Source organism: Budorcas taxicolor, chromosome 15, assembly GCF_023091745.1.
Source record: "Budorcas taxicolor isolate Tak-1 chromosome 15, Takin1.1, whole genome shotgun sequence".
NCBI classification, from domain to species: Eukaryota; Metazoa; Chordata; class Mammalia; order Artiodactyla; family Bovidae; genus Budorcas; species Budorcas taxicolor.
This window is the reverse complement of record NC_068924.1, coordinates 32519008-32543973: the sequence shown is the minus strand read 5'-3', so window position 1 is coordinate 32543973 and position 24966 is coordinate 32519008.

Sequence of the window (24966 nt, the reverse complement as noted above, 5' to 3'; positions counted from 1 at the left end):
TTATGAATTTTCACACAGTAGTAGGATACAAATTCTGTTCGAATTCCTATAGACTATGAACTTGGAGACACTGGAACATATCCAAAGACATAAAACAAGGTGCAAAAACTTCATGGTCTAAAAGTGTTGAAATCATACAGAGTCTGTTGTCTTATAACTGTGGAATTATGTTAGATGTCAATATCAAAAGATATTTGAAAATACTCCACATATTTTCAAGTGCAATGTGACATTTACCAAGAGAGATCTTTGACTTAGCCATTGAAAACCTCAGTAAAGTTAGAGGAATGGCAAACCACAGAGAGTGACTGCAGAGAGGAAAGCTTTTAAATGAGAAATTAATATAAAAATGAGAAATTAGTATCAAAGATACTTTAAAAACCCATGTATTTGGAAACTAAATGTCCACTTTTAAATGGTGATTGTATCTAAGAAGCCATAACGAGGAAAATTAGAAAGTGGTTATAACAGAATAAAAATGAAAAGAGAATTTACCAGAATTTGTTGCATGCAGCTGAAGCTGCTCAATGCAATTGAATACAGTGTGGAGTCTTGAATTAGGTATGAAAACAAAAAATGAACACTGGCATAAAATTTTGTGAAATTTCAATAACTTTAGTTAATAATGTATCACATGTAAATTTCCTGTTTTTTTTTTTTTTTTTTGCTGCATAGTATTTATTTATATTCTCAGAATTGGATTAAAATTTTCAAGCCTCATTCAGTTAAAAAGAATCACTAAGATACTAAACTTTCTGGACTTTAAGCAGTCATACCAGATGCCAAAATTTATGGAACTATATCAAAGTTTTGAGTGAATGTAAATTAGAAATCTAGCATTCTCTCCATACTAAGTCAAACAAATGAAATCAAAATGTCATAAATTTTTTAGTTAGGCCAAAATTTAAAAGTTTTCAAATATATATTATGCATGCTATTTATATATGTGTGTATACAAAAGTTTTTGTATTAGGCTTGATAAAGGGTTGAGAAAGAACAACAACAACAAAAAGATGGAGAAATTGGAAAGCATAAACTAAAGGAAATGAGATTAACGTTTTAGATGGGAGACCAGGAAAGGCTACCTGAGAACGTGGCCTCTGGGTAAAGGTCTGAAGGAAGAAAGGGAACGAATCATATGAGATTATCAGAGGTAGGAATGCTTTGAGTAGAGGAAACCGAAAGAGCAAAGGCCTCCGCTAGGGGAAGGCATGGAGTCTTTGAGGGTCACAAAGGAGGTGAGAGGGACAAGAATGAAAAGATGGCGTGGGGGCTAGGAGGAAGTGAGGTTAGAGAGGCAAGGAGGAGGCAAATAATTTGGAGCTTTGTGGGTCACAGTAAGGACTTTGGCTTTTACCGCGAGCAGATGGATGGCCATCAGAGGGGTCTGGACAGAGCAGAAAGGCATTCTTAGGTCCTAACAGCACCGCTCTGGCTGTTATTTAAGAAATGACAGCAAGGAGTCAAGGAGGATGGTTAGGAGGCTGTTGTGACAGTCCAGGAGAGAGCTGATATCGACTGGAACTGCAGAAGAGGTAGAGGAGATGGTGAGGAGTCAAATCTTAGATTTATGATGGCAGTGAGCCGCAGAAATTCATGACATTTTGGCATGAGGTGCAAGAGAAGGAAGAATCAAGAACAGCTCCAGGTTTTAAAGCCTGAGTAAGTTGCCATAAACAGAGAAAGGAAAGGAATGGGTTTGGGGAAAAACAACAGGAGCTCATTTTGAGGGCATGTTTAACTGTAATATCCAAGAGGTGATATTAAATAGGTAGTTTTGGGTATGTTGGGAGAGATCCAAGATCCAGGCTGAAGAGATAATATTGCTGCTGCTGCTGCTGCTAAGTCACTTCAGTCATGTCCGACTCTGTGCGACCCCATAGATGGCAGCCCACCAGGCTCCCCCGTCCCTGGGATTCTCCAGGCAAGAACACTGGAGTGGGTTGCCATTTCCTTCTCCAGTGCATGAAAGTGACAAGTGAAAGTGAAGTCGCTCAGTCGTGTCTGACTCTTAGCGACCCCATGGACTGCAGCCTACCAGGCTCCCCCGTCCATGGGATTTTCCAGGCAAGAGTACTGGAGTGGGTTGCCATTGCTTTCTCCAGAAATAATATTGAGAGTCATCATCACCAGATAGAGAGTCATCCTAATTATATAGATAGCATTTAAGGTCATGAATCTTGAAGAGGTTATGTAATATAGATCGGAGATGACATTTTTTGTCAGTAAGTATAAACAGAAGACATTCTAGAAATGAGCAATGGAGGGATAGCTCTAAGAAGTTATACATTAAGGAGTAAGAGAGATGAGGACAAACCAGGGAAACAAATAAATAGGGGCAGCCAGAAATGAAGAAAAGAAAGATAATGTGCTGTCCTGAAAGCTACGAATATGAAGTGTTTTAAGGAGAGTTTTCATGTACGTCAAAAGCAGCTGATGGATAAACAAAGATGAGGACTTGAAAAATGGCCTTTGGATATAGCAATGTGTAGGTCATTTGTAGCTTTCTGTTCCAGTGGAGTGATGGGGACAAAAGTTTGATTGGAGTGTGTTTAAGAAAGATGCTTAACATCATTAGCCATCAGGAAGATGCATCAAAGCTGCCATGAGCTACTGCTTTTCACCCACTAGGATGGCTGTAATAAACATGGCAAATAATAACATGAATTGGCATGGAAAGGATTTGGAGACATTGAAAGCTTCATACATTGCTGGTGGGACTGTGAAATGGTGCCACTACTTGGGAAAACAGTCTGGCAGTTCCTCAAAAATTTAAACATAGTTACCATGAAGTGAAGTGAAGTCACTCAGTCGTGTCCGACTCTTTGCGACCCCATGGACTGTAGCATACTACACTCCTCCGTCCATGGGATTTTCTAGGCAAGAGTACTGGAGTGGGCTGCCATTTCCTTCTCCAGAGGATCTTCCTGAGCCTTCCATTCCTAGTGTATACTCAAGAGAAATAAAAATAATACATCAACACAAAAATGTATGCATGAATATTCATAGCAGCTTTATTCATAATAACCAAAAAAGCAGAAATGACCCAAATGCCCATCAACTAATGAATGAATACATAAAACAGAATCCTATTTGGCAATTTAAAGGAATGCATCACTGATACATGATATAACATGGATGAACCTTGAAAACATTAAGCTAAGTGAAAGAATCCAGCCACCAGACCACATATTAATTTCCATGTATGTGAAAAGTCGAGAATAGCCAAATCTATAGAGACAAAAAGACTAATGGTTGCCTGGGTCTAAAGGGTAGGAGACAGGGATGGATAGGGAATGAGCTGCTAATTGATACGAGGTTTCTTTGGGGCTGATAAAAATGTTGTAAAATTAGATTGTGCTAAAAACTGCAACTCTGAATACTAAAACCATTGAATTGTATCTTGTAAATGAGTGAATTGTATGGTATGTGAATTGCTGCTGCTGCTAAGTCGCTTCAGTCGTGTCCGACTCTGTGAGACCCCATAGACGGCAGTCCGCCAGGCTCCCCTGTCCCTGGGTTTCTCCAGGTAAGAACACTGGAGTGGGTTGCCATTTCCTTCTCCAGGTATGTGAATTATATCCTAGTAAAATTCTCTCAAAAATTCGTACTGTGAGGAAAGGAGAAAAATAAGTTGGAGGGGGAAACTGGATTAAGGAAGGAATTTTTTTTTTAATCACAGAAATTTATCAGCATGTTTTATGATATTGCAGTTGATCTAATGGAAAGAAAAAGTTTGATGACACAGGAAAGAGATTTGGTGGAGTAAGAGAAAATAAAATGCATCGGTGAAGCAAGTATGGGGAACTCATACAAAATAATAACAGCAAGTGGAGTATATTCACTCTGGTTCTGGTAGCTAGGTAGATATGGAGTTGGAGGAATTTAAAATTCTATTCTAATTGCTTCATTTGAAAAATTATAGTAGAAAGCAAGATTGACCAGCTGAGAGTGAAGGTAGGGAAGGAGGTGCTGGAACTAAGAGAAAAAAAAAATCTGAAATAGTTGTCCTGGAGAGTAAAACAAAGCATGAATTAGGGAAGAGAAGAGTGATTTCTGAGCAGAGTTAAGGACTGACCCATAGGAGGTTGAGTGTGCCTGAATGTAAGATGAGCCTGATTGGCTTGCTTGTGTATTTTCCCTTCAGCTATTTTCGGTTGCGTGGGTTCAGGCATGGAGTAAGTTAAGAGTTGCATTTAGCCAGGGTTTTGATTTTGCCAGATGAGATTGGGTTTCCAGGAAACAGACTCTGAGGTGGAGATTTGTGTGCCGGAAGTTTATGGAGGAGTGCTCTCGGAGACAACATCTGTGAAGAAGAGAGGGAAGGAGGAGCTGACCCGAGGAAGGAAAGGTTGACAGGCCAACACACGTGCAGCAGAGTCTCAGGCAGTTCCGTGAGGGGTTACGGGGCTGGAATGCCTTCAGAGCTGTCCCAGATTGAGGTAACGGGGGTGGTTTGCGCCCCTTTGTAGATACTTAGATATGGGATTCCCCTGGGGAAGAGGTACTGTCTTGGGCAAGGAGACTTCCTTCGGGTGAAGGGAATTCTGCAAGAGGGACTTGGCTGTGAGAGGAAAGCCACCGCTCTTTAGGAGCTGAGGCAACAGTGCCTCAGTCCTCTGGGGCGGGGACACATGCGAGGCCACACAGTCCACTGCAGTTCACCCCGTGCTCTGCTTGCTGGTGTACGAAGGTTACCCCTTCTAGGAAGCGCTCCTCCGGGTTTCTGATTGGTCTCCTTTTCCCAGGCATGCTTCCAAGAAGAAGGTTAGTGGGACTAATCCCACCGCTATAACTGGCTTGGAGGCTGTGCCTGATATGCATCATCTCTGTATTCTGTACCCATTCTGGATTCTCTCTCTCTTTGGCTGGCACCTCTGCGTATCTGGATGGCTCACCTAGCTTTTACACCTGAGGTGTCTGAGCCCGTGGTGACCAACCCAGTCTCAGGATTTGGCTGCTGCATTTGTCCATTTACCATTAAAATTGGGCAGAGAAGTACCAAGAGAGGCCACAGTGGATTACCTAGTTGCCAAACCCAGTTTTCTCTCCGCCCTTATGGAAGAGCCATCCTATCTTCTTCTGATGGTCAGGGTTAGGTTCTTCTATCAGGCTGATGATAGTTTTCTTCAGCTGCTAGTACTGTGGTACAGGGCGCTCAGAGTGACCAAGTGGCAGACATAGTTTAAAGTTTGGCTTAGTCTGTATAGAATCCACCTGCAATGCAGGAGACCCTGGAGACCCAGGTTCAATCCCTGGGGTGGGAAGATCCCCTGGAGAAGGGAATGGCTATCTACTCCAGTATTCTTGCCCAGAGAATCCTATGGACAGAGGAGCCTGGCGGGCTACAGTCCATGGGTTGGAAAGAGTTGGACACAACTGAGTAACTAAGCACGCATGCGTGCAATATGTGTCTTTATTGATTTCCATTTTGCGAATGAGGAACTTTAAACCTGTGGGGGCACTGATGTGACAACAGGATGCTCATGTTCCCAAGTGGATCACTGGGATGCTAGGAAGCAGGCCACCTGGTTCCCAGACCCATGCATTTTACATACGGAGGACATGGGATCATAAAGTCTTCATTGAGTTAAGGTGTGCAGTATGTTTTAGGGGATAGCACCTCATCCTTTCAGAGTATCATCTCCAAGCTGGTGCTAATTCTGCACTTCTGAAAGGTCTTTCTATTGCCTAACCAGTTTTATAGGTGGAGTGGTGCAGTATATAATGGGATCTTAAGTTCAGGTGCTCTCTGCCGCATCTGCTTTAAATAAAGTTTCTTGGTACAGTTAATGTTATATGGCATTTCATGCTAGTGGATCAAACATTCCAAATGCTCTTGGTTAGTAGTGCTGGTCAAGGTCTTTTGGGCAGGAAAAGCAAACCCACAGTGGGTTTGGATTTCCTGTGAAAATGAATTGCTGTTCCTTTTAGCATGGAAGAGACTCAGTGCAGTAAACTTAGCACCAATGTCTTATCGGTCTCCTCTAGTGATAGGGCCACAATCAGCAGCTGTCTGTTACATTAGTCTCTGTTGCTAGCAAGTTGAGCATTTGGCAGCATCAGTAGGGAGCCTCGGTAGCTAGATTGGCATAGCTGACTGGTGTTTCATGCTGGCGGGTTCATGAATAGCCTCTAACTCTATTACCATAGCTACTCTATTCAGAAGCCTGTTATGCTGGCACTGGGATGACTGCTAACAGTGGCTGGGAGAATTATTCGGTCCATTTAGTTGTTTATTGCTTATTCCATGGTGGGTGCCCTCTTGTGGGCATAACCAGCAATAAAGACTTCCTTCCTTTGTGATCCTTCCATACTTCCATTTGGGGCTTCCCAGGTGGCGCAGTGGTAAAGAATCCACCTGCCAATGCAGAAAATACAAGAGATGGAGGTTCAATCCTCAGGTTGGGAATATTCCCCTGGGGTAGGAAATGGCAACCCACTCCAGTATTCTTGCCTGGGAAATTCCATGGATGGAGGAACCTAGTGGGCTATAGTCCATGGGATAACAAAGAGTTGGACATGACTGATCAGCACAGTGGAGCATACTTCCACTCACACATCACTTCCCCTGGCCTCCCGTCCACAATCTTCCAAACTTCCTAGGTTCTGACCAACAAGCCACATTCATTATCACTGCCCATGGGTCATGTGTATTCTCATCTCAGACCACTTCTTTCTCCATACAAAGTAGATGAACAACTTCTCCCTCTGAAGTCTACACATTGGGAGGACTTTCTCTTACCTCTGTCTGTGGTGTCACCTTTGGGTGAGGCTATAATACATCAGTGGCCCTCATTTATCTTGTAACATCATACTGAACTGATGCAGCCATGATCCAAACTTCAACTTTTTCATCCCCAGCCAGAGTGATCCTGCACCCCATGTATTCATAGGTATGAGCTTAGAGACAGGTGTTGGTGCAATTGTGGGGATAACACAGGGGGCGGGGCTCTCTGCTTATTCAACTTGTACCTGCCTGCAGTCCTGCTCATGCCTGATCCTGGTAGACCACTTCCATCTTACAGCAAATTGCCAGTGGGTCCTCTGGACCTTACAAAACATAGATCTCTCCAGATGGCTAGCAGGATCTAGCCCATAATGATAGTTCTGGCCACATGGCCTCTTAATGTTCAGTGGTCAAATTCTTCATCTCAACCAGGGGCCAGTAGCAATGCAAGGAACATTGTGTCAAATAAATTGCAGTTATCTGTTAGAGAAAGCATAGCCTTGCTCTAGATGCCTAGGAGTTTCTGTTGTGATTCTTTTATCCAAGTTTGGTGTAAAGTTCCTATGATGGACAATCCATGACTCTGCTGGATCATATGGCCCAAGTGGTTGGCTACCTGCAATGTGGTCTTGATTCCTGTTCTAGGCCTTACTTGGAGCTTAAAGACTTTTATATTGCTCAGTAATTGGGTCAGAGAAGCATCCCAAGAGTGGAATATGCTGCCTCTAGAATGTGGAGAGGTTTACCAGGCATTTTTCCTTTCCTCGTAGTGGAAGGTACATGATACAATAATATGAGCTTTAATATAGACAGGGTGTTTCAGCCCACATTCTTTGTAAGAATGGTGGTCCCCTCATTCCTTGAAAGTTGGATTTGTGTCATACATGTCTTAATAATGTACTTGCTAGTGCTTATCCACCCAGTTGGACAAACGAGATGTCATCAATATAGTGGAATAATGTGATGTTCTGTGAAGAGTCCAAAGTGTTCAGGTCCTTTTACACAGTATTAAGGGGAAGGGTCACCTTGGGGCAAACTTGTATCTGTGTTCTTTTCTCCATTGCACGTATATGCAAACTCTTTCTGAGCCTACTTTTGATAGAGAAGGAAAAGAGCACATTTGCCTGGGTATCCAAATACCATGTGCTTAAGGCTGTGTAACCAGCAAAGATCCAACATCTGGAAAAGTAGCTGCAACCAGGGTTACTATTTGGTCAGATTTGCTGCATATCATTGCCATACATCATAATCTGTCTGGTTTTTGTAAGAGTCAGAATGGTTCATGAAATGTGATATGATGGGGACCATCACCTTTGCATTCTTCATGTCTTTGGGGGTAAGTTATCTCTAACATTGCCTCCTGGGATAAAATACTATTTTGATTTATTATCTTAGCCAGAGGATAAGATTGAGAGGATTCCACTTGGATTTCTCAGTTGATAAATCTTATTCCACAGTCCAAGGAACCATATGTGGATCCTGTCAATTATCAAGTATGTCCATTCTGATTGCACATTCAGTTAGCAGAGAAATGACCACTGGATGGATCTTTGAATAAGTGGACCCATTGTAATTTGGACCTGGGACAAGACTCCATGTATTACCTGGTCCTCAAACCCCCCCACTCTCATAGGGTGGCCTTGGAGATATCAGATTTCAGTGTCCTCAAAATGCCTCATTACTCCCATCTTCTTAGTAAATGACTTTCTTTCACTTTGGTTTTTCTGGAAGGATCAGGAAAATTATTTTCACATATACTTGCTGACAGCAAGGAGATCAAGTCAGTCATTCCTAAAAGAAATCAACCCTGAATATTCATTGGAAGGACTGATGCTGAAGCTCCAATGGTCACCTGAAGAGCCTACTCATTTGGAAGAGACCCTGATGCTGGGAAAGATTGAAGGCAGGAGGAGAAGGGGACGACAGAGGACTAGATGGTTGGATGTCATCACTGACTCAATGGACATGACCTTGAGCAAGCTCTGGAAGATGGTAAAGGACAGGAAAGCCTGGTGTGTTGCAGTCCGTGGGGTTGCAAAGAGTTGGACATAACTGAGCTACTGAAAAACAACAAATACTTGCTTTATTCCATACATTTTATTCATGGGAAATCAGCCTGTATTTCAAGCAGTGGGTTCTGGATTTGTCCAAAAGATTTTGACTCTTGATCAGAGTGACTACCTTCAGTTTCCTAGGATCCACGCTTGATTTCTTTTGGTTCTATGAATTAAGCAAATTCCTTGTTGGCTGCACATCATCTTTCCCTAAGGATTAGTAAGAACCATCTTTTATCAATCATCTCCATGGCAGTCCTTCAAGAGGTGGTACTATTCTTTTGTAAAACCAAGACCTAAAAAAGGCATAAATGTCCTTATATAGGCATAAATGCCAGCTTTTAACAAGGAAGAGTGGGCCACTGTTACAGGTCTAGGAAGTTCATGGGTATCTGGAGATTCTAGATTTTCAAGTTCATCACCATACAGGTCCCTATTCCCAGACTCAGGGTTCCATTCCTTCCTAATTGTGGAGTAGCAGTTCCCCAGGGGCTGAGAATTCAACCTCTTCTGGAATTCTGCTACAGCTATCATTAAGTTGCCCTAGTCCTCAGCTTTCTGTTTCTCCAGCTGCAAAAGAGAAGTTCTCTTTAAATACATCTGAAGAGGCCTACTGACTTTCACACTTAACCTTTAATTGATGATTAATCACCCACAGCCTTTCACTGTCATTCCTCGCATCAGTAACCCCCAACAACAGCTATTCAACTTCATGGTCTGTGTCTGTCATGTTCCTGAGATATCCTTCCTAGTGCATTTCATTACACCAGCAACTTATCCAGTTTACCGCTGGTGGAAGTTACAACAGTTGTACCATGGGAGCGTGCCAGGAGCCACGCATACCTCTCACCCCAGTGATGGGGTCTTTACTGCCAGACAGCTGGTGGGTGATGTGGCTCCAAAATTCATTTTAGAGTCTGCTTCTGAGAACTCATGGGACCAATTGTCTTGGGTCAGAATTTCTTAAATTTTTTTAAAAAATTTTATATTAGAATATAGTTGATTAACAGTGTTGTGTTAGGTTCAGGTGTACAGCAAAGTAATACAGTTACACATAAACATGTATTCTTCAAATTCTTTTCCCATTTCAGTTATTGCAGAATACTGAGAAGAGTTGCCTGTGCTATAGAGTAGGTCCTTGCTGGTTATTTTAAATATAGCAGTGTGTATATGTTAGTCTCACACTCCCAATCTATCCCTCCCCCAGCCCTTCCTTCAATAACCATATATTCATTCTCTGTGAGTCTGTTTCTGTTTTGTAAATAAGTTCATTTGTATCACTTTTTTAAGATTCTGTATATAAGCAATATCATGATATTTGTCTTTCTCTAAGTCTGACTTAGTATCATAATCTCCAATCCATCCATTTGCTGCATAGGGCATTATTTCATTCTTTTTTGTAGCTGAGTAATAATATTCCATTGTGTGTGTGTGTGTGTGTGTATAATATAAATGTTTTATGTGTATGTGTTGGTCACTCAGTTGTGTCCAACTCTTTGCGACCCCATGGACTGTAGCCTGCCAGGCTCCTCTGTCCATGGGATTCTCCAGGCAAGAGTGCTGGAGTGGGGTTGCCATTTCCTTCTCCAGGGGATCTTCCTGACCCAGGGATTGAACCCATGTCTTTCATGTCTCTTGTATTACAGGCGGATTCTTTACTGACTGGGCCACGAGGAATGCCATATGTGTATGTATGTATATGTACATACACACACAGAGCATCTTCTTTATTCATTGCTTTGTCAATGGACATTTAGGTTGCTTCCATGTCTGGGGTATTATAAACGGTGCTGCAATAAACATTGGGGTACACGTATCCTTCCAAAGCAGGTTTTTCTCCAGATATATGCCCAGGACTGGGATTGCTGGATCATATGGTAGCTCTAGGTTTAGTTTCTTGAAACACACTTGGAGGTAGATATCTGCATGTAGGGAGCTTTGGGGATGCTCCTGGGAGAAATAGCTGTAGAGGAGTGAGGGTGGCAGGATGGGGCAGAGGGAGGTAGAAGCGCGGTGCTGTTGTCAGAGAACTGGCAGTATTGTTCCAAATGAAGCCCAGGGGGCCTGGCTTTTGTACCTGCTCAGGGACCAATCAGGATGTGGGCTGTCTCAAGGGATGGGGTCTAGCCTTGGTGAGGTGGCTCCGATTGGCTGAGGACAGTGCTCAGGGAGAGACTCATCTGTGAGCCCTCAGCAGCAAATCCCCGCCACACCCCCTGGCATTGGTATTGTACTGGGGGCCTTCAGAGCTGACTCCTCCAGGCCACCACAGCATCCCCTCTGCTCTGTGAGTGTGATGACTTGAGAGAGGCTCAGGAGAACTGAGGGTGTGCACAGAATGGTTGCCCATGCCTTGGTCAAGAGAAAAGTTGGGGTAAGGATAGTTAAAAAGTGGCAGGACCAACAGATTGTAGGTTCCTGAGGAGCTGAAGGGTTGTTGGAGTTAGAGCAAGTGGTAGCAATTAATCTGAAAAGATTATTAAGGGTTAGCATATGAAAAGCCCTATGCATCTAGCTAAGGCATTTGGCTTGTCTCATAGAAAATAGGTAAGTGATGGAGATTTAAAAACAACAATTGTCTTAATCATATGTGATTTAGAAAGATTTAACTTGCAGTGGCTCACATACTGTACAGTCTAGAACAAGGCCAACTGATTAAGATGCTTTTGCAATAATCCAGGCTTGGTTCTGGCTTCAAATGCTAGATATTTGTGTCCAAAGCTGCCGATATTAGGAAAGGCTGCAATATTATCAAAGAAGGGGCCACTGATGTAAGAGAGAGACACTGGATAAAGCTTTTGAGAAATCTATATTGGGATAGGTAAATCAGCTGAAGGCAAGTGTAGAAAGCAGGCTTATGTTCCCTAAAGATGTCCAGGTCCTAATCCCTGGGCCTTTGAATATATTACCTTACATGGAAAAGAAGGATTAAAGTTGCAAATACAGTGTTGCTTATCAGCTCCATCCTAGATTATCCAGGTACACCCAATGTAATTTCATGGATCCCAAAAAGTAAAAAAGAGGGAAGAGTTCATAGTAATGCAACATAAGAAGGACTCAACCCCAGTAGAGGAAGGGGGTCCCAAACCAAGGAATGCCGTGGCCTCCAGAAGATGGGAAAGACAAGGAAATAGGTTCCCTCCTATAGGCTAGCAGGAAATGCTGCCCTTCACACTTAAGTGATACCCGAAAGAGACCAAGTCAGATTTCTAGCTTATAAAACTTGAGGTAATATGTTTATATTTTTTAAGTCACTAAATTTGAGGTAGTTTGTTACAGCAGTCATTTTTACTTTTTACTTGACCCGTGCTTCTTTCTAAATTCTGGAAAGCAGATGTGATGGTTGGAGTTCCAGCAGCCATGTTGGACTATAAAGCAAACCAAAGCAGAAACAGTGTACATTAAGGATGATAGACCAAAAAATTACAAAGGCTTGAGTGGCCAAGTTTTGGACTGTTAACCTCTGAATTTATTTTAAATGAGAGAAAAACAAACCTGTGGGTACTTAAGAAACTGTAATCAGGTTCCTACTAATAGTTACACATAGTTTCTGAATAAAATAATAGTGTAGGCTGGATATCCTTATAACCCTTAAACTCAACATACTCAATCCAGTAAATATTTGAGCTAACCATATATTAGACATGATTTTCTTTCTCCAGATTTCCTGATTTCTGCTAAAGGTACCACCCTTCTTTTTTAACCCACATTAGATTGGCAAATAATTAGTTTTCCAAATATGCCTCACATTTTCCTGGTTTTGTGGCTTCAAGCCCTGACATACCCACACCCACCCACCCACCCACCATGGTTTTCATAGCTTATTCTTTCTCGTCATTCCCCTTTGATTCTTTCCCTTTGCTTACGTTCATATTTGTTTACATGGTTATTTATTTATACTTTCATCATAAGCTCCCCCAGGGGAGGAACCATGTCCATCTCAACCACTACCCAATTTCTAGGGCCCAGATGAGTGTCAGAGTAGGGGCTCAGTAAACGTTCTTTCAATTAAACGGATGAGTGTGCTGTCATTGTAAAAACCATCATAGCTTTGTATAAAATTGTCTTTAAAATTCGAGCTGAAAAAGGCATGACTGTTTCCATCGACAGCACCCTTAAATTCAAGATGAGTGCTCATTCTCATGGGAGAAGACAAACAAATAAACAAACCCACTATCCCGTGATGGCAGGGAGGCCTGGCTGTCTAAGGTCAGAGCACCAACCTTGATCGAGGGCCCCTCGTCTCTGTGTTGTGGGGCCTCTCTGATCACTAGTCCATTTTTTTTCGGTCAAATGAACAAGCATCCTTCCTATTTTACTGTATGGCAGGCGATGAGATTATTTCATCTTTTCTATTAAAAAAATTATTTAGTTTTAGCTGCGCTGAGTCTTTGTTGCGACACCGGCTCTTCTCTAGTTAGAAGAGCAGGGGCTGCTGTCTAGTTGCGGCGTGCGGGCTTCTCATTGCGGTGGCTTCTCTTATTGCAGAGCGCAGGCTCTGGGGAATGCAGGCTTCAGTATTGTGGCACACTGTGGCTCGTAGGCTCTAGAGCGCAGGCTCAACATGGCAGCCTGTGCTGGAAACTTCGTTTTCTCTGTACCAGGACAAATAAACACACTTGGAGCAGGGGGCTAAACCTTATTTTTTCCCTTGGGCAAAGCCTCCACAGTTGTGGCTCACAGGCTTAGTTGCTCCACAGCGTGTGGAGTCTTCCTGGATGAGGGATCAAACCCATGTCTCCTGCATTGGCAGGCAGATTCTTTACCACTGAGCCAGCAGGCAAGCCCTGTTACATATTTTGAAATTCCATTTCTCCTGGGCTTCATCTAACTGCTGGGAACTTTGCTGTTTGGTCGCTAAGTCATGCCTGCCTCTTTGCGACCACATGGACTGTAGCCCGCCAGGCTCCTCTGTCCATGTGATTTCCCAGGCAAGAATACTGGAGTTGGTTGCCGTTTCTTTTTCCAGGGGGATCTTCCTGACGCAGCGATCGAACCCACGTCTCCTGCCTTGCAGGCAGAATCTTTACCACCGAGCCAGCAGGGAAGTCCATGCTGGAAACTTAGTTTGCTCTGTAACAGGGGACAAATAGACACACTTGGAACAGGGGGCTAAATCTTATTTTTCCCTTAGGCAAAGCCTAAAACAAATAAAACACCCCCATCATCTCTCACAGTGAGTCTGTACTCACTCCAGACTTCATAATTACAGGAAGGAAAATGTGTCTGAGGAAATTTTATTCATTCAACAGCAGACAAGGAGATAGTTTATGCTGCAAGGCTCTTATGTAAGGAAATATGTCCTAGCAGTTCAGTGGCTGCTAAAAATGTTACAGGTATGAAGAAGCAATGGGTTTACTTGTAAGGTATACAGAAGCCCCTTGTGTTAATCCATGAAATCAATACTAGTTAGGCAGGCTTTGTATTAGAGGCTGAGTGCATCATATTTCCCTGTACACTTAGGAAATTTCTATTGCTTTTCATCCTCTGTGACGTCATTTCTTTTCAAACACAAATTGGTGTGTGTGTGTGTGTGTGTGTGTGTGTGTCTGGGCAAATAAGTACTTTAATTCCGAATGAGTATTTAATCATATTTATAATTTGTAATTTGATAAAGCACAGAAACCCATGAATGGTACCCTGAAAATGTCAGAAGAAAAACAAAAGATATTTTACTATTATGATTACTTTAAATATAAAATACTCTTTCATTACTATGCTGTCTATATTAAGTTTTCTCTCTTCAACCTTTTTCATTTGCAGGGTAAAAATCCTGCCTTCTTGGACTGTCAGAGAAATAGTCCATTTTTACATTTTTTCAGAATCTCAGGCCTCCCATCATTAAACATGACAAAGAGATTTAGAGAGAGGCAAAGCATTGTTTGAAAATTAAAACCTTTTTTTTTTTTTTTAAGTATGACCTGGGCAGCAGGACAGATTAAATCTGAATTTTGAACATATTTTAACACTGTCTACTGGTGTATAGCATTTTGGAAAGACGTGATGTATAAGTTATCAGAAAGAATACATTTGGGGTAGAAATTAAAAAAAAAAACAATTCCTGAAAGTCCAAGCATTGTCCCGGTGTGTTCTGATATACAGATGACCTTTATTCTAATCTGGGTTTGGAAGCTTCATCTGGAAAGGCCTTTACACTGGCGTTTAAGATGTGGTATTCTTTAGAAAAAAAGCAATTTCTCTTTTCTCCAGGGGAACTGCAGTTTAGGACAGGCACAGAGCTGGGAACAATCAAGGGCAGAAAAAAAAATTCACCTTCATGTTCTATTTGTCAAACTGACCTGCAGGTCATAACCTGAAAGTTTATGGATCGGTGAGGCCTTGTCTCTGCATAAGCGTGTTTTCTGGACTTTGGCTGGAGCTAAATTCCTGACTTCTGAAAGCGGAGTGGGTGTGGACTTCCAGCAGGAATAGCCAGTGGGAAGGAAGTAATATTCATTAAGTGTGTCTCATGCAAGCCGTGCGGGGCTAAGCATGCTCAGTGTAAATTCTCCTGTAGGCTGTCAAGCTATGTTTGAACCCGGTCCAGAATCCTGGATTTACTTTTTTTTTTTTTTCCACGAGGAAGAATGCTCGATTAGACTGCATTTTGCCCTGCTTTTCTCTCTCTCTCTTCCCTTTCTTTCTTTCTCTTTCTTGTCTCTCTCTCTTCTTCCTGCCAGAAGATTGGAAACAATATCTTTTTCCGATCAGTTCAGTAATACAATGTCCTTCAGTGTTCACACGAGCATTTCAGTGGAGAAGAAAAGAAACTTTGCTACCTGGGAACAGAAGACTACTTAGGTCTGCTAATAAAGTCCTTAGGACTTCTGGAGCCAGAAGTTAAACTTTTCTCAACTGTTAAGGTAATCTACAGCAAATTTAATTGCCTTTTCAACTAAGTGGGTGTACATCAAAAAAATTTTTTTTCCACACAAAAAGTATGTTTTTCATATGTTGGAGTGATTTTCCAAACACAGGGAAGATATATCTTTTGGTTCATTTGCATTTGAAAGAACCTCTTTTTTGTATTAGAGGTTCTCTCTCTCTACCGCAAATTATGTGTTTTTCAAACAAATATTGTGGTAAGCTGATGTAGCCATAATGGTCTTGAGTGTGGATGTGTTCTGTATTATATTAATTCTTGGCATGGGTTGGTTTGGTGAAAGTTATTGCTTTTGTTGCTGCCAAAGATGAAAGAGAGTTTGTTTTCCGTTGCTGTTGTTTTTGGAACTTTTGGTGGGCTTTGAGGCTGCACTGGGAGCCCCTTAGAGAGAGGAGAGCCACCTCTTTCTATGTTTAATGTGCATTTTTTGTAATGTTCAACTATAATGCTGAGAAAAGGGGAAAGGAGTACAGATTTTATTTTAGAATTAGTGTAGGAGTGGAACTTTTTTTTTAAAATGTAGTTTTGGAGGGAAAGAGTATTTAGAAAAGCAGAAACAGGTTTGTAATAAAGGAATTAAAATCAAGACCTTCTCGGTGAAAATAAGAAGTAAATGCAAAAATATTGCCTGCTATATACTCACTGATTTTGGTTAATAATTTTACTTTCTTAATTAAAAAAGGGCAGATCAGACTTGAATATCAATGGATGACACAGAAAACTCTGATTAGAGAGCTGCTGGGATCTCAAAAATAGCAAGTTGGCAAAGGCAGCCCCTTTAAAACATCCGAGGACTGAGGTTATGAAACCACATGGCTTCACGTAGGAACAGTGCATCCTGGGCTAAAGCAGCTTAATTTTATTCAAGAATTTTAAGAGTAAAAAGGGGATTTATTTCTTTTCAAAAAAAGAACAGCCAGACAGGGATTATTGATCAGTCAGGGATTAAATATTTGCTGGAATACAAAGCATCACATATTATCAATGTGTAAATCAGACTAGCCAGCTATTCAGGGGATGTAAATGAAAAGAGCACAGTTTCATAGGAAATCAAATGCATTTGCACCTCTGCCCTTCATTCTCCATCTTTATGTCCCAAGAAGGGATGATAGAGGTGGGGCAGCATGTGAAATAAGACTTTAGTTGGTGGGCTGACCTGTTCTTTTAACTTCTGTCCATCTGTTCACACTGGGCAGCTGAAGCAGTGAGCAAACTCAGAGGGAAGGGACCTCAGGGAGACAAGGACGAAGAAGCCAGACCCCACCAGGGCCGTGATCTGCTCGCTCCCCATCTTGCGATTTCGACATAAGTAGAGGAGCTAAGTGGATGCATCTCAATCCACTTTCTTCTGCTCTCGGGGTTTTGATTTAGTACCATTGCTGCCATTCTGCACCTGCCTCTGTTTTTCATAAGTAAAAGCCTCTCCAACGCATAGATGGTGGTTTATTTGATATAGATCGATCCCCAAGGAGATGGCCAAAGTAATTCAGGCTTGATTTGGTTTTTCCTTTCTTTCCTAACGTGGTGTAGAGCTTGATGGGTTTAATTGAAACAACAAATCCTTTCTGGGATGGGAGAGCACAGTTTTCCATGAAAGTGTGTGTGTGTGTGTACGCGTGCACACCACCTGTGAGGCTTTGCGTGGCTGATGGCATTTGTCTGGACTCAAGGACCCTCTCCCTGTCTTGCCTCTGTCTGTGTTAAGAGAGAGGAAACACACGTTCTGGAGCATTCTATACCTCTTTTTTTCCCTGACTCCCCTGCATCCCTCTGCAACTTTGTTCTCCTTTTCAGCATGGCCTGTGTTCTAAAGAATAGTATGGAAACCTATTGAGGCACAAAGGAAAATGAAAGGGTATGCAGAGAGGCAGAGAACAAACAAAGACAGGCCTCTTCATGTTCACATCTGGATAAAATTTAGACTGTGACAAGGGAGAGTGAGTGGGAGGAAAAAAGAAAAAGTGTGACATCACATTGAAAAAAATGCATATAATTGACTTTCTAGAGGTTTTCTTGTCTCAAATGCTATGAGTGTTTCTGTATCCTGCCCACACCCTACCTTCTGGGCTTGGGGAAGGCAAGCATCATATCTTTATTTCACAGTGAAGCCTAGTGGCTCATTCAGAGCAGTGGCCGAGTTAGAACCAGCAGCCAGAGCTCTCAAGCTCCGGTTTAAGACTCTACCTATGCAATAATCAAGAGCAGTCTGGGCTGAGTTTCTGTATCTTGGAGTCAGTTTCCCCACTCACTCTCTGACATTTTAGATGATGGTAGTTATTTTGTGCAACAATTTCTCTAACTGAATCCCTTACTAGGATGGTTTCTTAACTTGGAGAAGTGCTTGCAAATCTTTCAGGGATCTTTTGCCTCTTTCCTTTTATCTTACCTTCAACACTACTCATTACAAGAGATCAGGCCAGTGTTGACATTTTCCTTTGACAAATGATGAACATCAAAAGATTGAATGACTTGCTACCTGAGGTCAGGAAGAGGATGGGAGTTCAGGTTGCCCAACTCAGGATCTGAAGTTCTAGACCATCCTGAATATAGATGGGACCCTCTAGGCTTCCTGAGGTGTAGGGATAATACAATAGGAGGAGTTCCATGATTCATGGATGTAAGATGAGTGGTAGTGCCAGGACCTTTATTGTTAGTCCTGTGGTGAAGGAGAAAATTCAGGCTGGAAAAGTTATGTACATCACCCACAGTCACACTCAGGACATTGGGGAGCTAGCTTTGAATCCTGACTGTGGGACCTCTAGGTATATGCCGTGTGGAGTAATGACAAAGCACATGGCCTTCCAAAATTATCCTATTTGTTTATTTTTGTCTGTGCTGGGTTTTTGTTGCTGTGTGGGGCTTTCTCTAGTTGCGGTTCACAGGCTTCTCATTGCGGTGGCACCTTGTGGAGCACAGACTCTAGGGCTCAGAAGTTGCGGTGCATGGGCTGAGTTTGTGTCACATGGCCTTAGCGTGCACAGACTTTTCTGAGTTTCTTTGTGTCTCTGTTTCCTTGTATGTAGATTGGGGTTATCTAGCACAGGGTTGGCCATCAGAATTATATGAGATGATGCTTCATGCAGAGTAAACCTTCCAGTGTTTTGAACGATGCATACTCTCATTGTTGTTTGTGTTCTGTTTTACCCAAGCTAAATGTCAGCTCTTCTGATTGGGATTCCCAATCCCTGGTGGCTCAGAAGGTAAAAAATCAGCCTGCAATGCAGGAGACCAGGGTTCGATTCCTGGGTTTGAAAGATCCCCAGGAGAAGGAAATGGCAACCCACTCCAGTATTCTCACTTGGAAAATTCCACGGGTAGAGGAGTCTTGTGGGCTACAGTCCACGGGGTTGCAAAGAGTCAGATAGGACTGAACAACTAACACTTTCGCTTTCAATCAGCTCTTAGCTCAACTCCTAGATCTTCAGGATGGTTGTGATGGTGAGTTAGCATCATCAGATGAGTTAGGCATGTTGACTGAAAACTCAAACTGTGCTGAATGGCCCAAGGAGATAACTGAGATAAGAGCAGGGGTCTCCTTGGTCTCTGTTTAGGGACAGGCTGGAGGGAGGTCATTGTCTAAGAGGACCAGTGCTGTTGGGTAACAACTAGTTATCTCTGAGGGCCTTCAAGTGCAGGCTCCTAGCATGGGAGGAATCTTCTATGAAGGGAAGAGTGGATAGTTTGAGTTATTCTCAGACCATGGGTCTGGTAGGTATAGGCAAATGAGGGAAGGCACACATACAGGCAAGCCATAGAATTGTCATGAATTTGTTTTTCTTGGCCCTTCTGAACAGCACCAACTTGGCTGTTTACACTGATGGATTATCTGGACCCTGAAGCTCCTGGGATTACCCTTGGCATTGTGTTATCAAGATCCCCCTAGAGAACTCAAGGGCTTGTTTCTGACCCAGCCACTGCTTTCTCATTGAGTATTCTCCGGATAGAGAAATGTAAATCCACCATCATGGCATGCATGCATGCTCATTTGTGTCCAACGTTTTGCAACCCCATGGACTGTAGCCCGCCAGAACCAGGCAAGAATACTGGAGTGGATTGCCATTTTCTTCTCCAGGGGTTCTTCCTGACCCAGGGATCAAACCCACACCCCCTGCATCACCTGCATTGCACACAGATTCTTTACCGCTGAGCCTGGGAAGCCCCAAGTCCACCATCACAGGGATGCAAAATGCAATGGAGGGCAGGGCCATTTCCCTCAGAACATGTTCAGTCTAGCTGAATAGATGGTGCATGTAAAGGAAAGCACAGACTAACAAAACAGGTATGGAGAAGCAGAAGCGTGAAGTAGGCTGCAGGAGCAGCGGAGGATGCGCAGAGGTGTAATCCTCTTAAGTTCATTAGTTGTGTTCTCCTTCAGATGCCTTGCCATGGCCTTCAGCCACTTGTCCTTGCTGGGAAGGGAAGGTCACTCCCAGGGGATGGGGTAGCTGGGTCTCAATTTCTTGAGCATCTGTTATGTACCCAACACTAGATTTTATTTTACTAACAACCTTCGAAGTTCAGAATGTCCATGGGAAGCTTGAAGAGGAGGAAATCTGCCCTGAGGGAGAAGTATATGGTTGGTCCTCTGTATCTGCATGTTCGGCATCCTTGGTTTCAACCAACCAGGGATTGTCTGCCAGGGTCAACTATATCACCCTATTGTACATAAGGCTTAAACATGTGTGGAGTTTTTAAAAAAAAATAATATTTAGTTAGTTAGTTTTGCGGCTGTGCTGGCTCTTAGTTGCAGCTTACAGGACATTTTAGTTGCAGCATGTGAACTCTTGGTTGCTACATGCAGGGTCTTAGTTCTCCTACCAGGGATTAAACCCATGCCCCTACATTGGGAGTGCAGAGTCTTAGCCACTGGACCAACAGGGAAGTCTCCATGTGTGGATTTTGGTACCTGTGGGAAGGTGGGGATTCCTGGAACCGATATCCTGTGGATACCCAGGGCCAGCTGCACATGGCAAAAAGGGTTCATGTAATTGAACAACTGAGCATACTTTGTCTTGTGTAATCGGAAAGCGCCCACAAAGCATTTTAGGTGGAAAAAAGATGACTGTGGTCCAGTAGACTTGGTTATTGAGTAAGTACTTCTCCAGGCTTCTTAGATGGAGGATACCTGTTCTTGTCTAATTCTGGATCCATCACATGAGTTGTCCAGAGTTGGGCAAGTCTGGTCCCAGGAAGAGATAGTGCTTCATGCTGTATGCACTGCTTGCCTTTGGGGAGCTGTGGAACACCAGATAGAAATTATCCCCCACCCCCCGCCTTTTGAGGTGAACCCAAGAGGAGGTTGGAGAAGGCAATGGCAACCCACTCCGGTACTCTTGCCTGGCAAATCCCATGGATGGAGGAGCCTGGTAGGCTGCAGTCTGTGGGGTCGCTAAGAGTCGGACATGACTGAGCGACTTCACTTTCACTTTTCACTTTCATGCATTGGAGAAGGAAATGGCAGCCCACTCCAGTGTTCTTGCCTGGAGAATCCCAGGGACGGGGGAGCCTGGTGGGCTGCCGTCTCTGGGGTCGCACAGAGTCGGACATGACTGAAGCGACGCAGCAGCAGCAGCAGCAGCAGCCCTGCCTATAGTTAGATCCTTAAAATTTTGCAGCTTCAGAAATGAAGACCTCAGTCATTATTAGGTAGTATCATGTAGTTTAAAAACAGGATTGGAGTGACATGACTGGGATTTGGGTCCTGACCCTGAAATCTTCCAGCTGTGTGACTTTGAGTCAATTATTTCACTTCACAGTGCCTCAGTTTTTACATCTGAAAAGTGGAATGTAAGCAGGAATTCCTTCAGGTGGGCAGATCAAAGGTTAAAGTGATTTAGAAAAATGTAGGCTGCTACACAAGCATCTCTTTTACACCTACCCCCTGGCTGTTATCTCAGAGTTCTAGTGTTTCACTTTTTTGCTTCTAAAAAGCCTTTCTACCTCACTTACTTAAATGGTAGGTGGCATGATCAACAGAGCTAGACGAACTGCTTTGAATCAGAGGTCTAAAAACTATTTTTTTAAACAATAATGAAATAGAGTTGACATACAACATTGCATTAATTTCAGGTGTACAACATAGTGATTTGACATTTATATACATTGTGATATGATCACCATGCCAAGTCTAGTTACCATTTGTTACCATTTAAAGTTATTATATTATTGACTATATTACCTATCCTGTATATTACTTTCTCATGAATTATTTATTTTGTAACTGGAACTTTGTGCCTCTTATTCCCCTTCACGTATTTCACCCATACCCCAAGCCCTCTCTTCTCTGGAAATCACCAGTTCTCTGTATCTGTGAGGCTCTTTCTGTTTTCTTTGTGTATTTATTATTTGTTTTTTAGATTCCTTATGTAAGTGAAATCATCTGATGTTTACTTTGTCTTACTTCACTTAGTATAATACCCTCTAGATCCATCCATGTTGTTGCAAATGGCGAAATTTCATTCTTTTTTATGGCTGAATTGTATTCCGTGTGTGTGTGTGTGTGTGTGTGTGTGTGTGTGTGTGTGTGTGTATCTCACATTTTCTTTGTCCGTTCATCTATTGATGGACATTTTGTTTCCTTCCCCTGAAGTCTCTTTAATTGCTCAAATTAACTTTACATTTCCTAAATTAGTGGAAGACAAAAGACTTTGAAAGGACAGGAAGACTGTATAGAAAATGTAGCCAGAACAACATTTGTTTGAGCATAAGAAGTTTCTGTATGCAAACTAGAAATTAACAGCAAGTCAGCGTACCAGACAAATTGTTGACACATGCATGTTTCCCCCAAACTCTCTGAGAAGATGGGAGAACCACTACATCCATTAGGAGGGCTACTTAAAAAAAAATGACAAGTGTTGGCAAGGATGCGGAGAAATTGGAACCATGTGCACTTTTGGTAGAAATGTGAAATGGTTCAGCTGCTGTGGAAAACACTATGGCAGTTTCTCAAAAAGTTAAACACAGAATTACCATTGTCGTTGTTGTTTAATCACTAAGTCATAATTGACTCTTTTGCGATCCCATGGACTGTAGCCTGCCAGGCTCTTCTGTCCATGGGATTTTCCAGGCAAGATACTGGAGTGGGTTGCCATTTCCCTTTCCAGGGGATCTTCCCAACCCAGGGATTAAACCCACGTCTCCTGCATTGGCAGGCAGGTTCTTTGCCACTGAGCCACTAGGGCAGCTCTAGAATTACCATATGATACAGCAACTCCACTTCTGAGTGTATAACCAAAATAAGAAATAGCAGGATCTCAACGAGATATTTGTATAGCCATGTTCACAGCAGTTGTATTCACAGGAGCCAAATGGTGGAGGCAACCCAAGTGACCGTCAACAGATGAGTGGATAAACAAAAAACAATATATACACACAATAGAATATTATGCAATCTAAAAAAAAGGTGGAAATTCTGATGCATGCTACTGCATGGATGAACCTTGAAGACAGTATGCTAAGTGAAACAAATCAGACATAGAAAGACAAATATAGGTATACCTCAGTGATACTGGATATTAGGTTCCAGACCACTGCAGTAAAGTGATGATAGCAATAAAGCAAGTCACAAATTTTTTGGTTTCCTAGAGCATATGAAACTTATATTTATACTATACTATAGTTTATTAACTGTGAGATAGCATTATGTCTAAAAACAGTGTGCATATCTTAATTAAAAACATTTCTAAAAAATGCTAAGCAGCATCTGATTGTCCAGTGAGTCATAATCTTTTTGCTGGTGGAAACTGTTGATGGCTGCTAAGTGATCAGGGTATAGTTCTGAAGATTGGGGTGACTGCGGCAATTTATTAAAATTAAGACAACAGTGAAGTATGTCACATAAACTGACTCTTCCTTTCATCAGTACTGGATGTAGTATGCAATGCTGTTTGATAACATTTTACCCACAGTAGAACTCCTTTCAAAATTGAAGTCAGTTCTCTCAAACCCTGCAGCTATTTTAGCATCTAAATTTATATAATATTTTAAATCCTTTGTTGTCATTTCAACAGTCTGCACCACATCTGTCCCAGGAGTAGATATCATCTTAAGCATCCGTTTTCGTTTTTTTCCTCATCCACAGGAAGCGGCTCACCATCCCTGAAAATGTTATTATCAGATTACAGCAATTCGTTCCCATCTTCAGGCTCCACATCTGATTCTAGTTCTCCTGCTCTTTCTACCATATCTTCAGTTCTTCCTCCACTGAAGTCTTGATCCCCTCAAAGTCATCCAGGAGGGTTGGAATCAACTTCTTCTAAACTCCTATTAGTGTTGATAGTTTGACCTCTTCGCATAAATTACAGATGCTCTTTATGGCATTTTTTTCCATTCCAAAAGGTATTCAATTTACTTTGCCCAGATCCATCAGAGGAATTACTATCTATGGCAGCTATAGCTTTATGAAATATATTTCTTATATAATAAGACTTGAAAGTCAAAATGACTCCTTGACCCATGGGCTGCAGAATGGATGTTGTATGAACAGGCATGAAAACAACATCAATCTCATTGTACATCTCCCTCAGAGCTCTGGGGTGACCAGGTGTGTAGTCAGTGAGCAGTAATATTTCAAAAGGAATATTTTTCCTGAGCAGTAGTTCTCAACAGGGGCTTAAAGTTTTCAGTAAATGATGATACAAACACATCCTCTCTTCCAGTCTTCTTTGTTTCATTTAAAGAGCAAATGCAGAGTGGAATTGACATAATTCTTAGGGTCCTAGGATTTTCAGAATAGTAAATGAGCACTGGCTTCAACTTAAGGTCACCAACTGAATTCATCCCTAACAAGAGAATCAGCCTGTCCTTTGAAGATTTAATGCCAGGCATTGACTTCTCCTCTGTAGCTATGAAAGTCCTAGGTGGCCTCTTCTTCCAAGAGAAGCCTGTTTTGTCTGCCCTGAAAATCTGTTGTGTCTGGCTGCCATCTTTATTAACTGTCTTAGCTAATCTTCTGGATCACTTGCTCCAGTTTCTATATCAGCATTTGTCGCTTCATTTTGTAAAATACTTTGAGATTATGGAGTTGGCTTTTTGCCTTAAACCTCATGAATCACACTTTGCTAGCTTCAGATTTTTCTTCTGCAGCGTCTTCACTTCTCTCAGCCTTCATAAAATTGAAGAGAATTAGGGCCTTTCTCTGGATGAGGCTGTGGCTTAAAGGAATGTTGTGACTGGTTTGATATTCTATCCAAACCACTAAAACTTTCTTTAAACTGGCCATAAGGCTGTTTCACTTTCTCATCATTTGTTGTTCACTTTAGTAGCACTTCTAATTTCCTGCAAGAATGTTTACTTTGCAT